This window comes from Rhinolophus ferrumequinum, chromosome 24 (assembly GCF_004115265.2).
Source record: "Rhinolophus ferrumequinum isolate MPI-CBG mRhiFer1 chromosome 24, mRhiFer1_v1.p, whole genome shotgun sequence".
In the NCBI taxonomy this organism is placed as follows: domain Eukaryota; kingdom Metazoa; phylum Chordata; class Mammalia; order Chiroptera; family Rhinolophidae; genus Rhinolophus; species Rhinolophus ferrumequinum.
Genome location: NC_046307.1, coordinates 3,725,668 through 3,743,432, shown reverse-complemented (window position 1 = coordinate 3,743,432; position 17,765 = coordinate 3,725,668).

Below are 17,765 nucleotides of genomic sequence, written 5' to 3'. Positions count from 1 at the left end.
TCTGCTTCTCTGCCTGCCAACCTCACTTGCTATCTGCAATCCGCCGTGCTAAATGCAATCCGCGCCTCTCTGCAGTCCGCTGTCCACAGTCCATGCTTGCTAGCTTAGCCACGGCAGTTATATTAGTGGCTAATGGCTAACATGTAACAGCTGACGGCCAACTAGTCACAGCTGATGACCACCTACTATCCGAGCCAGCACCTTTCCACATGAAGCCAAGAGCCTGGAAACTGCTCTCTGGGACTCTATCCCCACAGCGTGGCTGTCTGGAGGCACCTTGGGAAGGGAGGGCAGGTCGGGGGTGGGAGGAATGGTGACGATGGAAAACTGTGTCAAAGCCAATAAAACTGTCACGTGAACAAAAGATTGGGAGGAGTTTTCCTGGTGAGTCAGGGGTGGTACCGTGTTTCCCCGAAGATAAGACCAGGTCTTATATTAATTTTTGCTCCATTAGGGCTTATTTTCAGGGGATGTCTTATTTTTTTCATGTACAACAATCTACATTTATTCAAATACAAACATGTTATCATCTTCTGGAACATCGTCATCACGTACTAAATGCATCTGTCCGGCTGAGATCTTAACTGGGGCTCATTTTCGGGGTAGGTCTTATTTTCGGGGAAACGTGGTATTAGCAGAAGCCTGAAAGAAGGGTGCATTTTACCATATTAAGTAGTTAATCAGTGTCTCCCTGTTGCTAGTACAGCTGTGAAAAATGATGCCATTCCAACCTGGAACCTATACAGGATGGGGAGTACATGGAAAAGACTAATGCCTCCACCAGATCTACCAAAATGGACCCTGAAAGGGTCATTTCCCACAGTGCCTCCCGGGCCCCAGCACCCCGTTGGTGCAATGAAGGCAGCTTTGTACAGAGAGCAGCTCTCGGTACTATTTGCTGATTATTCTGCCAACAAGAATTTGAGTGTGCAGAAATGACATCAGATTTTTTCCACCTGGGAAGTTGCTAGCACCATGCAAGAGGCTTTTGAAAGCATAGCAATTTGGGTGTGAATATCCAGTCTGAGGTGGATGAATTTGTCCCTGGTAAATTATTGGCTACCTACTTGAAACTGGTTGAGGAAAATAAAACATAGTTAAAATACAATATATTCTAAATTTTACCTAGGGTTTTTTTGTAGTTATTGCCTTACTTTTTATTGTGAAAATTTTAAAACACTTAAAAATGTTGAAAGAATAGAACCACAATGTTTTACCATATTTGCTTTCTCTCTTCTCTCTATCTTACCCCCTTAGACACATACCAGTTTTCAAAATAAGTTGTCAATATGACATCATGATTCCTAAATACTTAGCACAAACCTCCTAAGGATGACAATCTTCTATATAACCACAATGCCACTATCACACTTATGAAAGTGAAGTCATTCTACAATCACAACTAATATCTAAGACATATTTAAATTTTCCCAACTGTGCCCTAAAGATTCCTATGCAATTCCTCCCTCCTCCCCTGCAATCTCACCAAGGTTTGTGAGTTCTATCTAGAGGTTAATCTGGAAAATCTCCCCACTTTAATTTCTGCTTGGTTTTGATTTATGACATTGACTTGTGAAGAGTCCAGGCCAGGCGACTTATAGACAATTTCACGTTCTTCATTTGCCTGATTGTTTCCCGATGGTGTCCTTTAACTTTTACTTTTAAGCCCGTGTTTTCCTTAAAGTGGAGGTTAGATCTGGAGACTTGATTGGGTGTGAGTTAAACATTTTTTTGCAAGAATACTTCAGCGGCACCTCATGAGGAGGTCAATACAAGGTCTGACAATTAAGTTCACGAACTTGTTGCTATGATGTTGCTAACCTTTTTTGATATCAGAGGGGTTATTCATTATGAATTTGTACTAACTGGACAAACAGTTAACCAAGTTTATTATTTGGAAGTGCTGAAAAGGCTGCGTGAAAAAGTTAAGATGACCTGAACTTTTCGCCAACAATTCATGGCTCTTGCATCACGACACTGCACCAGCTCACAGGGCACTGTCTGTGAGGGAGTTTTTAGCCAGTAAACAAATAACTGTATTGGAACCCCCTCCCTACTCACCTGATCTGGCCCCCAATGACTTCTTTCTTTACCCGAAGATAAAGGAAATATTGAAAGGGAGACATTTTGATGACATTCAGGACATCAAGGTTAATATGACAGTTCTGATGGCCATTCCAGATAAAGTTCCAAATTGCTTTGAAGGGTGGACTAGGCGTTGACGTCGGTGCATAGCTTCCCAAGGGGAGTACTTCGAAGGTGACCGTAGTGATATTCAGCAATGAGGTGTGTAACACTTTTTCTAGGATGAGTTTGCGAACTTAATTATCTGATCTCATACATTGGGTGTTCCCACTACTAGTGACGCTAAAGGGAGATTGATGATTTGGTTGAGAAAGTGGCTGGCTATCTCCGTGAAGAAGAATCTACCTGGAAACCGAGACTGAGTCAAAGTTTATAGGCTAATATTTTATGACGAATACAATCCTATGAAAGCAGAAAAGGGGCAAAAAAGAATTAAGAGAGAAAGGGCAGGAAAGTGAATACAAGGGGGGTTCATTGCCAAGCTGTCCGTAGCTTCCTAAGCAGCTTGCTAGGCGCTTGGTCGTGGGGGACATCTTCCGAGGCACTGAGTGGCACCGTGGCATCCTGGAGGATGCCTTTCCCAGCATGTTAACACCCTTATGCTTCTGGATTGTGGGTAGGCACTGGGAAAGCCAGGGCCTCCGTGGGTCCTGCTGCATTGGACCTGGGCATGGGAACCGCCCCAGCTCCTGCCCTGAAAGGTGTAAGGACACCCTTGCCAAAGGCAGAAAGTCTGTCATTGTAGAAGGTGAAGTGACACCATGGAGGCTGGAGCTTTCCAACCCAGGAATCAGGGCGAGTGGGTCCTGAGGGATAGGCCAGGCCAAACGCATCAGCAGGGCTGGGCCTACATAGGGTCCAGTACAAAAGGGGACATCTCTCCCACTGAAAGTAGTAACAGTCTGTGGGAATAACCTGCTGCCCCACTGCCTGGCATGTAATGGTGTTAGTACCCATTGCTACTGGGGGTTATTGCTTCTCAGCTCCCTCAGGGACACAACTCAGAGGTCATGTATATACAAAGTAGCACGAGTTCATATTATTACTGGCATTAACAGAACAGTGTTTTTCTTATTCTTTTCATATTTTATCTTTTTCCTCATATTAGAAATTTCTGGTTCCCAATACTACTAATGAATGTCTTGTCAGAGCAGTGTATTCAAGTTACCCAAAATAACTTGCTCTTTCATTGTTGGTTCAGTAACCAATTTCACATAATTGGGTCATTTGTTTCTTTTATGGTTCAATTTTGAGGCATTTTTCCTTTATGATTTATTTCTGAGAATGTAAAATATATGGTTCAAAAATCAACATTGTCCAAACACATAGTCAGAGAAGTCTCACACTCATACAAACCCTCTGTACCCTGTTCCAATCTACCCCTTACAGATTACCACTTTCATTAGTTTCTGGTTTATCCTTTCCTGTATTTCTTTTTGCAATAATAAGCAAATACATGTGGACATTTTAATTTCCCTGCTTCCTATACAAAATGTGGCACACTATGTAGTCTGTTCTGTAGCTTGCTTGCTTCTTTTCTCTTAATAATATATATCCATAGAATTGTTCCATACTGGTTCATAGTTATCTTAAATGCTAAGATTCATGAACCGTTTACTATCTACACATCAAGTGTATTACTCAGGGTGGGCCAGGCAATGCTGCAGTAACAAACCCGTAAATCTCAGTAGCTCTATACATAAAGGGCGATTTCTTGCTCACATAAACCCCTATGTGGGCCGGGCAACACACCTTTGTGTTGTAGCCACATGACCTGGAATGTGTGTCCTCCAGTAGTAAACTGGTCATTGTCTGAAATCGCTCACAAATGGTTCAGTGCAGATCGTCCCTGCCTCCTTGCTGTTCAGGCTGTTTCCTTAACTTAACGTTTGGTTAACAAGGATAAATGTCACCTCCTGATCAAGGCTTCCCCAAGGTCCCCAGCAGCCAGGCCCTCGGGTCCGGGGCCTTGCAGTACCTCCCTCCACGGCCTGGGTTATGTCATGAGGCTGCTGGTACAGCTGTTTCTCCATCTGGCTGTGAGCAGCACCAAGCCAGGGGCTCCATGTTTGTGGAATCAGCTGCTGCAGCTGACAGAAAGGGGCAGTTTACAAAGTACAGGCTATGGTCCTTGCTGTCTCTTCCTTTTGCTTTCATCAAACTTTTTCAGGAAACACACCTTCCTGCTGACTGCCAAGACACACCAAAGACCTGCTGCCCAGGCCACAATTCCTCCTGGGGCCTTCTCTTCCTTTGTTAATACTGACTTATCTAGACCTTTCTCCCAGGGTCATCTGGATCTTTCAAAGTAGCATTAAAAGATTAATCATTGCTAATGTGTAAATGGTTGCTGTTGGGATATATTTGAAATTTTGAGTTTGAAAAAACCCCAGCAGGTATTTATTAAGCTCTGCTATGTGTGCTGAACACTGTTGGGTCATATAAATTAAGACACAAGTTCCTGCATTCAAGAGTCATACTGGAAGACAAGATTTAAATACCTAAAAAGCCATTTAAGAATGACCTGAAGAGACTAGTAGATAATAAAATGTGTTTGAAATGACTTGCAAAGGTGATAAATGACACTGTTTCATCTGCAGAATCACACAGGATTTAATTAAGTTATCCCTAAAGTTTCCTTGTTTCAAATAAATTACCAACTAGATCTTTCTAATTGTATATAAAAACACGATATGGTACTCACTAGGCGCCAGGCCCCATCTTCACAAGAATACCATGAGGTGGCCATTGTTCATTTCCCATTTGGCAGGTGGGGAAACTTAGAGGTTAAGAACTGCCCACAGGCGCAGAGCTTTGCGGAGCGGGTATTTGAACCCCTTGGCCCAGGATCTTGACGTGTGCAGCAAGTGCCACTGTGTCCCTCTGTGCAGGCGTGAGCTCCTGCTTTCCCACACTTAATTTCAGATTGTATTGTTGTGGGGACAGAGCCCCAAAAAGCATTTTCCAGGCTCTCAGCCTCACATAGAAAGGTGCTGGCTCAGGTAGTAAATGGCCATTGACTGTGATCAAATGGCCATCAGCTGTGGCTAGTTGGCCGTCAGCTGTAACCAGTGAGCCATTGGCCACTAATATAACTGCCGTGACTAGGCTAGCAGAAAAAAGGGGGCGCTAGGAAGAAGATGGTGGCTGAGGCTGCAAGTGGAGCAGTGAGGGTTGCGAACAGTGTGGCTCCTAGTTCCTGTGTCTCCAACCCAGCCACCAGTGAGAGTATAGTGGTGTGACTCCCCTACCTATGGCTCCGTGGGTGTTCCTTTTTGGCCTAGCCATACCCTGCGTTCTTATGTGGGAGCGGGAGCAGAGACCCCGCATGACACCCTGCACAACAATTGTCTTACTTTTTCAAATGGGAAAACAGTGTATTGTTCTTGGAATGCCTATTCTATTTTCCATTATCTCACACAAGTACGTTTCTAACATTTTCTTGGCTGTATCTCTTCTCTAGAGGTATGGTTTACTGGAATCTATCAATTTCACTCAGATTTTAGCCCAAACTCCTGCCTCCATGGTTATCACAGTATTTTCTTCGTTTTCTCAAAATTTACCAGGTTAAATCTTCAATATTTTACCTCTTTTCTACCTCTTTCCTAAATTTGATTTCACAGCCTGCCTGGGAAGATTTCCACCTAGTGCTTCACTAAAACTGGTTCCCTCCATGGCTGTTCGGTGCTCTGCAGCTGTTCACATTCCACTGGAGTCTCCAAGATCCCGCTGGGATGTGTGGGATTGAGGAATACAGAAAGGAGGAAGGCTAAGGACAGCCGTACCAGCAAATTCCAACACAAGGCAAAGAAGAATCAGCGCTGACAGTTACTGAGGTTTCCAGGAGGGAGTGGCATTTGAGCTGGTTATAAAAGACTTTGGAGGACTTTTGGGGGTGGGGAGAGGAAGAGGTGGAGCCCAGGCTGAGGGAGGGGGGATGAATCTGGAGTCTCTGTGTTCCTCAGACGACCCATCCTGGAACAAACTGCCTGTGGTGTTCCAGGCATTGACAAAGCCCAGAAAAAAAGTAAATCAAAACTTTTTCTTGGAATATTCTCCTCACTCCGGGTTGCAGTTGAGTAACCTGATCCATTTCATACATCACACCCAATTCTCTGCTGAAATTCCAGTAGTTTTCCACCCACTCAAGATGGCATGTCAGAATGCAGGCAAGTAAGCTTGATATTCCTCCAGATATGACGACCTCAAATGGGTCTGATTTATGTAGAAGAGTCAATAATCTGAAAAGATCAGTCCCTTAACAGTTATTAGAAATGAATCAGTGTATGTCACAACACAGGTGATTGCCACAGAGCAGTGAGACAACTAGGAGGTAGCAGGTGCAGGAAAAATAATTAACTTCCAAAGTTGGTACCCACCCACCCACCTCCCTTCAAATTGCCTTGAAGAGTTTCCAGACAATACCTGATGAGTGTTCTCTGTGAGTGTTGGATTGCCTTTAACTTACATTCTTCCATTCTTCTGAAGGGGTATACTGTTAGTTCTGAGAGGGTGAGAGAGGCATATATGGACCACAGTTTTGTTCCAAAATAAAGTGGAAAACTGAATGTAGCAAAAGATCAGAGATGGCGTTTTGAAAAATTAATGTATGTGTTTCCCTTTTTATGATTAATAAAGATTATTACTAACAATTATTTAAAGTGCTTCTAACAATTAGAAATGGTTGTTCTTGCTTAAAACCCATTTCAAAAAAGATAAAGGAATTATGATAAAGTTATAATTGTGGTTTGGGAGTAACAGTTGTAATTGTTTTCCCCAAAGTACTTTTCAATTACTCCTACATGAGGAGCTGCTGTAGAGGATTTGGTTAGGGTATGTGAAAGCTGGTCACTGAAGGACCAGTATCCAAGCACCCGACATCAGACCCAGCAGAGTATACAGAGTACAGACTCCTACTGGAGTTTGGTTCTGCTTGAAGTACAGGACTTAAGCCCCAAACCAGGGGTTGATCTCTGTTTCCCTTCAGACCTTCCTGGTGTAAAAATTGACATAAGTGGAGCCATTTTAAAATAGAGCCAGGGCAGCCATTCCGGAGGAATTCCTTGTGTGTCTTGCTACTTGAACCTTTGGACTGGGCCAAAGCAATGTTGTCTTACAAACAACTGTTTGTGAAACTAACAGGAAAGCAGACATCCTGACCACAAGAACTGTTGATTACGGACTCTCTTTCTAAGGAGAATCAGAAAAGAGCCATGAATAGCTAAAGAGTAGATCAGCTTGTCAGCACAACAGGAATTCTTCTATTCATGTTAATTATTTCCCTTCCTAGTCTCATAAAAACTGTTTGGCTTCACCTCACAATCGGGACACAATTTGGGTTTCTCTGTGAATCTGTGCCCACGGATTGCAATCTGTGATCTCACATGCTCATTGCCTCTCACTTTGTTTTTTTTATTTTCAGGTTAACATTGGTGACCCACCTACCCCCAGGAGGTATTCCTAGTCAATTTTATTTCTCTCTAAAACACTTCTTTACATCAGCACTTCTGAATTGTCTTCAGTTTTTTACTTGTAAGTTTCTTTCTTTCTTGGGAATGAGTCCCCTCTTCCCGTGACCTGATATGCCCTGAAGGCAGAAGGCACTTCTATTTGGACTGTGCTCCCTTGACTGCTCCCTTCTCCCACCTTTTACGCTCTCCTCCCCTCTCCCCAACTCCATCACTGGAGGCCCACTATAGGAAAACCTCAGGCTCCTGGCACCAGGACCCAAGGTTTCAAATACTCACTAGGTAACTGGACAACCCCCACGGACCGGAGCTGGTCTAAGGAAATACTGAGCTGAGCAAATGCTCCTGGGTTAAATGCAAATTCATAGATTTAAAAACCAACCCAGTGAGAGTTACAACTTATAACAACTGTTACAGAAAGATGTTTTAAAGCAGGCTGGCTTTCTCTATGTCATTATCACACTTTGAGAGCTCTGAAAAAGGGAGAGGCCAGGTGAGACAGGATTTGGCTTTCTAAGGGAGGGGATGCTGAGGCCTGTTTGTTCTCAGATGTGGAGGCACTGAGTGGCCACCTGAAAGCTCAATGCCACCCAGCATCCTGGCTCTTTGATTGCTATCTGTAAACTTCTAAACACTGTATTTACATAGCTTTTTCCAGTTTTAAAAGGGTTCCCACACCCTTGGTTTAATTTGATTCTCATGAATACCTGGCCGGGACGAAGGACAGCTTTCATTACCTCAGCTTGGCAGAGGAAACTGAATCTCCCAACTCCATGGGAATCAGAGGACCAGGAGCTGAGCCACAGGTAAATGTTCACTGAGTTGAACAAATGTAGAATGAGTGTTTTTAAAAATTAACAGGGTCTCTTCCCTTAAGAAGTTCATAATCTAGTTGGGGAGAAATGCCCCAAGTTAAAATGATTAAAATAACAATACAAAGATTAAATAATGGAAGACCAGACACTAGACCAAGGCATTGTGAAAGGAGGCAAGAAAGTGTTACAATTTTAAGTGTTCTTAAACAACTTCCATTCCACCACTGAACTGAAATTCTCAAGTGTTCTCCACCCACCAGGCCACCTTCACTCCAAGTCTCTGCTTAATATTCTGGGTTTTACTCAGATTCCTTATGAAATCTATAAAAACTCTTCAGCTTTACACCTTAGCTGTGGTGATGTCTGGGCTTGTCACATCCTCTTCAGTCCTGTATTTGCAGTGTAACTCTAGGACACACAAAAAAATTTAAGCCACAAGGAATACGAAAAGGGGGTGGGGATATTGGTCTTCAGTGTTCCAAAAGTCCACCCTCACCTCCTGGAATTTCTGGAGCGAGTAGATTTTAGAAAACGGTATGATGACTAAAGAATTGTTACTGAACTTGTGGGTTTTCAGTTCTCCCAAGAGGGAAATCGTGAGAGAAATAACAAAGTGAGAGGTCGTCAGAGAAGAAAGGAAAGATTTTTATTAGAGGAGGATAGCTTGATGCATCACGAGAGCCCCCGCCCAGTGCTGGAGTGCATTTCCCTCTGCGTTTTGAGTCTGCCTTTCATAGCGTTTTCGGCCCGGGCTCTTGCTCGCGCAGCCATAGCTTCAGGTTTCTAACCCCCTAGTTTCGCAGGACTACTACTCTGCGCAAGCGCAGTTGCCCTAAGTAGTCTAACAGAGCTTGGTGCTTGCTTGTTTCATTAGCGTATAAAATCTCCGCCCAGGGGTGTGTTTTTTACTATGCTAAGGAACAGAGGTCAGAAAAAGGACAGAATTTAAGCTTACTGTGCCTGCGTCTAAGTTAGGACTTCCCGGCCTGTCAATTATTTTTCTTTGCGGTCTTCCAGGCTTCCTAACAGTTGTTCTTACTGGTTACAGTTTAACCTTGGCTTCCTGTCCTGTGAATAATGTCACGTGTTTTCCCAACATCCGCCCCTAACAGAATCACACTTGAAGAGAGACACATAGGAGAAAGGCATTTCAGGAAAGCATACTGACCAGGCCAAAGTGAGAGTGAGTGAAAAGATAAGGAGAAAGTCAGATCCGGCCCATGGTCGGGAACGTTTCCACCTGATAGAGAAGAAACATGGTATGATAATTGTGTGTATACTACTAGGGATAACATATTATTTAACATTGGGATTTCCCAAAATCTTAGATGGCACTGTCCCATACCCACTGCCTCCAGAAAACACAAATTTCCCTCAAATACCTCCTTCATCCAGAGTCTTGTAGCCTTTTATGTGGAGACTGTGGTCCCATCTCCTCATTCATTCCTTATAGCACATCGGCAAAAACAGATGTACACTGGAAGCAACTCAAGTGTCCATCAATTGATGAATGAATAAACAAAATGTGTCCTATCCATACAATGGAATGTTACTCAGCCAAAAAACGGAATGAGGTGTTGATACATGCTACGACATGGATGAACTTTCAAAACTATGCTAAGTGAAGGAAGCCAGATGCATAATGTATCACTGCATTCATATGAAGCGTCCAGAATAGGCCAATTGATGGAGACAGGAAGCCAATTCGCGGTTGGCAGGGGACAGGGGAGGGAGGAATGGGGAGTAACTGCTAATGGGCATGGGGCTTCTTTCTGGGGAGACAAGGTTCTGGAATTGGTGGTGATGGTTGTACCACACTCTGTGAATACACTAAAAAAAATAACCACACCAAAGGATACACTTTAGAACGGTGGAAAACAATAGCTGTATGATGTTAGAGCTTTAGTTTAAATTTAAGGAAAACATTGGGGGAATGGAGCCGTTATTAACCTGATATTTCCCTGGAAACATCAGAAACAAGGACACAAAAATGAGGGACACGGAAGATAGTCAAATGAGTACCAACATATCGGTATTCCTAAGGAAGAGAATAGAACAAATGGAACAAAAGCAAAAGTCAAAAGAGTACTACACTGAAACTTTTCTGAATTAATCTGAAGAATAGTCACTGACTTTTATCAAGCACTTACTGGGCAGTTTTAAGCATTTGACATGCATGATCTCATTTAATGCTCATAATAATTGAATAAGGTTAAATACTATTATCATCCCTACTGTATGCAGGAAAAAACTAAGGCACAGAGAGGTTTAGTAAATATCCAAAGGAACTATTGCAATGAGGGGCAGAACTGAAATAAAATAAAACTTGAATCTGCAGATTTAAAGGGTACAACATGTCCAGGAAAAGCTAATACAACTAAGTCATTCTGGTAAAGTTTACGGAACTTCATAGATAACAGAAAACCTACATATGCATCCAGAATGGAAAACCCAAGTTTCTTCCAAAGGAAAACATCAGCTTGGCTTCAGATTTCTCCTTAGCATCAGCTAATATCAGAAGGTCAGAAGGCTGAGCAAGCCCAACACATCTAGAGGAAGTGTGACTCAAGGCTGTTATGGTTGGCCCAGCTGTCCTATAAGTAGAAAGGCTGAAACTACTGTCATTGGTGCTTGAGGTTTGCCACCTGAGAGAAACTTTCCCTTAGTTCAGCAAATCCTGGGAAGAAGCTGGTTGGCCAGGGTTGGGTCTTATGCCCCCAAATTGCCATGACCTGGACAAGAATGCCAGCTTGGGAAGAGACAGAGAGAAGAGCACAGAGTCACGAAATGACTGGGAGGTGAACTTCGTGGGGTATGTTGACTGACAGGATGTGGGAACTTTGTGGAAGACTTTTGGGTTTCTGGCACAAGCAATTAGTTGGATGATGGAGCCACTTGCCGAGAAGGGGAATGCAGGAGAGGAGCTGGGGGCATACTACGAATTCAACTTTGGACTCTTGAATTGGAGGTTATCTATCTGTGAGGGGAAGAGGAAAGGTCAAGCAGGCAGCTGGGCATATGTGCCTGGAGAACAGAGGAGAGAAGGGGCCTGGGCGGCTTACTGGGTGTCTCTGGCACAGAAATGACAATGGAGGCCATGTGACTTCTGTGGGATTGCCTAGAAAGTTGGGTAGAGCAAAAGAGGGAGGAGGGAAAGCTAGATAAGAAGGTTGAGAAGGAGTGGTCAGAAAGGGAGGAGGATACCAAAGAGGTGGTGGCGTGGGGTAAGTGGGCAAGAGCACTGGAAAGAAAAGCGCACAGACAACTGTGTCAGAAGTTGCTAAGAGGTACAATAAGATAAAGGGAGAAAATGGGTGGGGCTGTTTCCTTATGGGTCAGGGTTTTCAAATACATTCCAGGATAAAAGAGCACGTGACAAATGACAAATTTAAAACTGCCTCTCGTACCTCTCAGACTTTGGACTAAAATCAGTACAAAGACTACTTGCCAGAGTAAGGAGAAGCCCAGTAAATTACAAAAGAGAGCCTAGTTTTTAAAACAAATTCAAAATAATTATCATTTGAAAAATACTCCTGAAAAAATATATTATCTAAAAAATATATTTGTGAAAATAGCCAAGAACACACTGAAAATCAAGGCAGTGAGGGAAGACTCTTACTACCAGGTGCCAGAACAGATAGCTGCTAAATCAGAAGGGAAAGAAAGCTCCAATGCATTAGTTTGGGGAGGGTACTGTTAGCTCCTTGGTCTCTGGCTACCTTCTTTCTAGTTGGAGAGGTTGGAAATCTACCTCCCCTGCAATCAGGTTTGGCCCTTACGTGAGGTTTGGAAGGTAGAAGAAAGACCATTTCCCTGTCGCTCCTGATAGAAACCTGAGGCTTCCAGGGGAGGAAGGACCTACCTGGTGTAAACAGTCCCCTAGCCACACCCAATCCCAATGACGATCCAGAAGACTCTGCCTGCTGGTCCTCCAAGTGGAGGAACTCACACAAAAATCTCTATTTATTTGAACTTTAATGGAAGGCAGAGCATGTACAGACCAGACTTCTGGCTTAGTGGTGGGGACTCCTGGTATGTCAAAAGAGCAGACATAATTAAAAGGCAAGTAAGAAACTGGGAAAATATCTGCAACAGTGGTAACAATATTTTATTTTTTTATATTCTACAAAGAGTTCTTGCAAATAAATGACACAAACAGTCTAAACGAGCAAAAGATACGAGTAGGGGTGGCTCAGTTGGTTGGAGCGCGAGCTCTGGGCAACGGGGCTGCCGGTTCGATTCCCATATGGGCCAGCGATCTGCACCTTTCACTACTAGAATGAAGTCAATCAGCTCCTGGGTGGCCAGATGGCTCAGTTGGATGGAGCGCGGGCTCTCAACCACAAGGTTGCCTGTTCTACTCCTCAACTCCCACAAGGGATGGTGGGCTGCACCCCCTGCAACTAACAACGACAACTGGACCTGGAGCTGGGCTGCACCCTCCACAACTAAGATTGAAAGGACAACAACTTGACTTGGAAAAAGTCCCGGAAGTACACACTGTTCCCCCATAAAGTCCTGTTCCCCTTCCCCAATAAAATCTTAAAAAAAAAAAAAAAAAAAAGATAAGAGTAGGCAACACAAAATGTTGCCTAAAAAGAGGTTAAACTTTACTAGTAATTAATGAAATACAACTTAAACCAGCAATGCAAACAAAACCACTGTTCTATCGGATTAACAAAGATGACAAAGAATGATTAAGACAGTGCTGGCAGGGTGTGGATAAAAGGACCTTCCTGCTGCAGTTGTCAAAGCAGTGCCACCATTCTGCAGGTCTGCTGACAGCATGCATCGAAAGCCTTGAAAGGGGCAGCCGGATGGCTCAGTTGGTTAGAGTGGAAGCTCTCAACAGTAAGATTGTTGGTTCAATTCCCGCATGGGATAGTGGGCTGTACCCCCTGCAACTAAAGATTGAAAATCGGTGACTGGACTTTGGAGATGAGCTGCGCCCTCCACAACTAGACTGAGGGACGACTTGGAGTTGATGGGCGCTGGAGAAGCACACTGTTCCCCAATATTCCCCAATAAAATTAAAATTTAAAAAAAAGCCTTCAATGATGAGTACACCTTTGAATACCACTTCCAGAATTTTATTGTGAGGAAATAATTAGGGATGTGCACAGATTTATGTGCACAGATTTAGCTACAAGTGATTCTGCAAAAGTGAAAAGTTGGAAACAACCCAAATATACAAAAACAAGGACAATAATTATGGTACTTTTGCATAATGGGATACCACACAGTCATTAAAAATGCTGTAGAAGTATATTTTGTGACATGGAAAAATGTTTGCAATATATTAAGCAATAAAAGCTAGTTAAAATATGATCCCCAAAATGCATATATACGAACAGAATAAATCTGGAAGGCTTGATTATTTCTAGCTGCTGGGTTTACAGATGGTTTTTATTTTTTTCATTTCCCTTATTTATGGTTTAATATTTTTCTGTAATGAATGTCCATTTCTTTTATAAGTAATTATGTGAAGGTGAAAAGAAAAAATAAAGGGCACTGGTAAATTCTGAATTCACTGGAATTAAACTATATGTGATAATAAAGAAGCAAATCGTAAGAGCTACCATTTACCTTGAATTAACTTGATTTAGTTTTTGCCATCAGAGGGAATGAGGCCTAAAATAGAAACTGACTTGAGTTATAGAAAATAAAGTTACAATTCAGGCATACCTGTCTTGAGCTGTGAAATTTGTACCTGTAATATATGTATATGTGTGTATATAGAAAATATTTGGAGGGATATGTATCCACTAAATTTAAAAGTATTATAGCTTCCTTCAGCAGGGTGGGATTAGAGGAGGAGAGAAGATAGCTTTTTCTTTACACAATTCTGTATTGTATTTGTTATAACAAGCATGCAAAAACCTAAGTACATTTAAAAAGCAAAAAAGGTTATAACTGTGAAAAGAGTTCGAAACATGGACAGTATCCACGGTATGATGATACAGATCATACTGCAAAACAGGTACACTATGCTCATAACTACGTTCATGCATCCGCACATGAGAGAGGCCTCGCTGGGAACATTCTATCATGAAAATAGTTGTTCAAGTTCACTCATTCATTCATTTATTCCACAGATGTTTGTTGAACACTTACTATGGGCCACGCACATGGCCCTGTTCTAGGCAGTGGGAGTCAGAAAGGTATCAAACAGCCAAATACACCTCCGCTCGTGGAACTCACACTCCAGCAGGGGGAGATGGACAGTAAGTAGGAAACATAATAAATGTGTTAGGAGTTGATAAGCGAGTTGAAAAAATGGAGCAGGGTGAGGGCGACTGGCAGTGCTTTGGGTGAGGGCAGGGTTAAATAGGTTGCTCAGGGAAGGCCTCACTGAGAAGGTGACATTTGAGAAAAGATGTGAGGCAGTGAGTTATGCAAATATCTGGAAGAGCTATATAAAGAAAGGAAATAGCCAGTGCAAAGGCCCCGAGGTGGGTTCAAGAAACAGCAGTGGGGGCAACATGGCCAAGACAGAGTAAGCAACAGGAGAGCAAGTCAGAGGTAAACAGGCTAGTTTATCAGTGTTGGGCTCTGTAGAATACTGTAAGAACTTTGGCTTTTTATTCCAAGTGAGGTGGGGAGCTCCTATGGGGTTCTGAGCTCAGAAATGCCAGGATCCCTCTGCTGTGTGGAGACGAGGCTACTCGGTGGGGGCAGGCAGAGAGATCTAGTTGTCCAGAAGTGGCTGTGGGCATGATGAGGTGTAGGATCCTAGACATAGTTTGAAGGTAGAGCCAACAGGATTTCCAGGCAGATTAGGTAGCGGATGGGAGAAAGGAGCACGAGGATGGCTCTTGGGGTTTGGGTCTGAGTAAGTGAAGCAGAGTTGCTATTAATTAGGATGAGAAAGACAGCAAGGTGGAGTGGGCTTGGGGTTGGGGAAGGATCAGGAACTTATTTGTGGCCCTGTTATGTTTCAGTGTAGTAGCAACAGAAACTTTGTTTGCAGAATGTTTTGAGGAAAGAGTGAAGATAGGGAATACATAAAATGGAGTCACTTTAACCAAGCTGCTAAAATTATTAACAGTATGAATTGAAGGTTGAGGCATGAAGAAAGACTCTATTCTTGTTCTAAGTAGCCTGGGAACTTAAAACTTATTGAACTTTCCAGGCCTGTGACAACACCTGGATATACATCTGGATATACACCAGACCCCCAGATAACCCTCTATTATCCCCTGAAGGACTCACATATCCAGGCCACCTGACACCCATTATCGAGGCCACCGGATGTGACCAGACCTCCTGGCACCCATCCTCTAGACCACCTGGCATCCATCATCCAGACAGCCTGGCATCTGACTGATAACCGTCCTGGACCAATCCTAGGGCTAAGAACGCAGGGCGGATTATTCTCAGGAATGCACTTTTTACTGTGAGAACTCTTTTCTTTCTTCTTCAGAACACTTCTGGGTTTTGGCCTAGTTGTGTTTCCTGTGTGCAAATTCTAAGACCCTTGAATAAATCTATCATTTATTTTTAGCCAAAGCCTCCAAACTCTAAGTTTGTTCGACAGTTTCTAACGATGACATCTTTCTCAATAAAAAATATAATTTCAAGACTTCTGACCCAACAACTATTACATTCTCAGTACTAAAAATATGCAAGTTAATCACTGCTAGTAATGTAGAGAAATCACGGGGATAGAAGATACACCAGAAGACTGGAGCCTAGGCTCGTTTCCTAAAGGGGTGTGTGTGTGTGTGTGTGTGTGTGTGTGTGTCGGGGAAAGAAGCTGCAAAGCAATTCACAGTCCTGGCAAAACTCCGCGTCATTAAATGGATGACACCTGAACTCCAGAAATTAGTAGCAGCTCCTCTTGGATTCAACTTGAAGTCAAGAACAAGTCAGATCAATATATTTACTAGGAAAATCCAGTCTTTCCTCCCTTACTACTCCTACAGAATACTTCACTTTTGACATCAACTATGTGGGGTTTTCCACGCACCAATCAATTCTCTGTGACACCATCTGGATATCCTACAATTTAACTCAATTCTGACACCATCTACCTGGAGACAGAGTCAGATCCCACAGGGTAAGAGCTCAGGCCCAAGAGTCTACCCCCTTCAGAAGCCAATCGCAAGTAGTAGATTCCAGGTTACCCATAACCTCTGTCTGACTTGGATACAAATCCGAGCTTCCCATGACCCCTTCCTCTTTGGATTTGCTAGAACAGCTCACAGAGCTCAGGGAAACACTTACTTATATCATCAGTTTATCAAAGGATAAAAGATACAGATGAACAGCCAGATGAAGAGGTACGTCGGGCGAGGTCTAGGAGGGTCCTGAGCTCAGGAAGATCCCACCCAGTGGAGTTGGGGTGCGTCACCCTCCTAGTAAGTGAATGTGTTCACTGACCTGGAAGCTCTCCAAACCCCACACTATCAGGATTTTAACAAAGGCTTCATCACCATACACATGATTGATCCCACTCCATTTTTTGCCCTTCTCCCTTCTCAAGAGAAAGGGGGGGAGGGTGGGGCTGAAAAACACAAGCTTCTCATCATGGCTTGGTCTTTCTGGTGACAAGCCCTCATCCAGGAGCCATCCAGGAGCCCACTCAATTACCTCATTACAACAAAAGACACTCCTATCACCTAGAAATTACAAGGGTTTCAGGAGCCCTGTGTCAGGAACAACAGTTAAGACCAAATATTAGAACTAAAGCTGCTCCTAGTGCTCTAACACTTAGGAAATCCCAAGGGTAATTTCATGAGCTCTGCGCCAGAAAGTAGAAGGAGGGGAGACCAAATATATATTTATTATAAATCACAACATCACAGAAGATATGCCAGAAGAGTGGAGTCGAGGTTCCAGTTTTCAAAAGGGGGAAAAAAAACAGTCTGTAAATCCGTCCATAGTCCTCGCGTGATTCTAGAACATTTCATTAAATGGATGACATCTGGACTCCAAAAATTAGTAGTAATTCCTCTTGGATTCGACGTGAAGTCAAGAGCAAGTCAGCCCATATATTTAGAAAAAAGCAACCAGAGTAATTTTGGAATTTGGAAGTCCAGTGTTTGAGGGACAGCAAACGTTTCTTTGGAGGAGACAAGTCTCAGGTGGCACGCAATGGTGGCACTGTTGGCTAGTGTTTCAGACGTAATCACCAACCCCGATTGGGAGGTTCCCGTCCACCTTCTACCACTTTCTGGCCATGTAACTGCGGGCACACCTCTCTGCTGCTCAAAGGATGGTAACCGTGCTCCCCAACGTGCTTCGCACAGTGCGTGGACAACGAAGGGCTGTCCTGGGGCGAGGGAGAGGCATTCATTTTATGAGTATTCTCACCCTCTTTTTACACCGAGGAAGGTCTTGCCACAGCGAGAAAAAGCGATGAACGGAGGAAAACAACTTTCTCTGGCACTGCCAC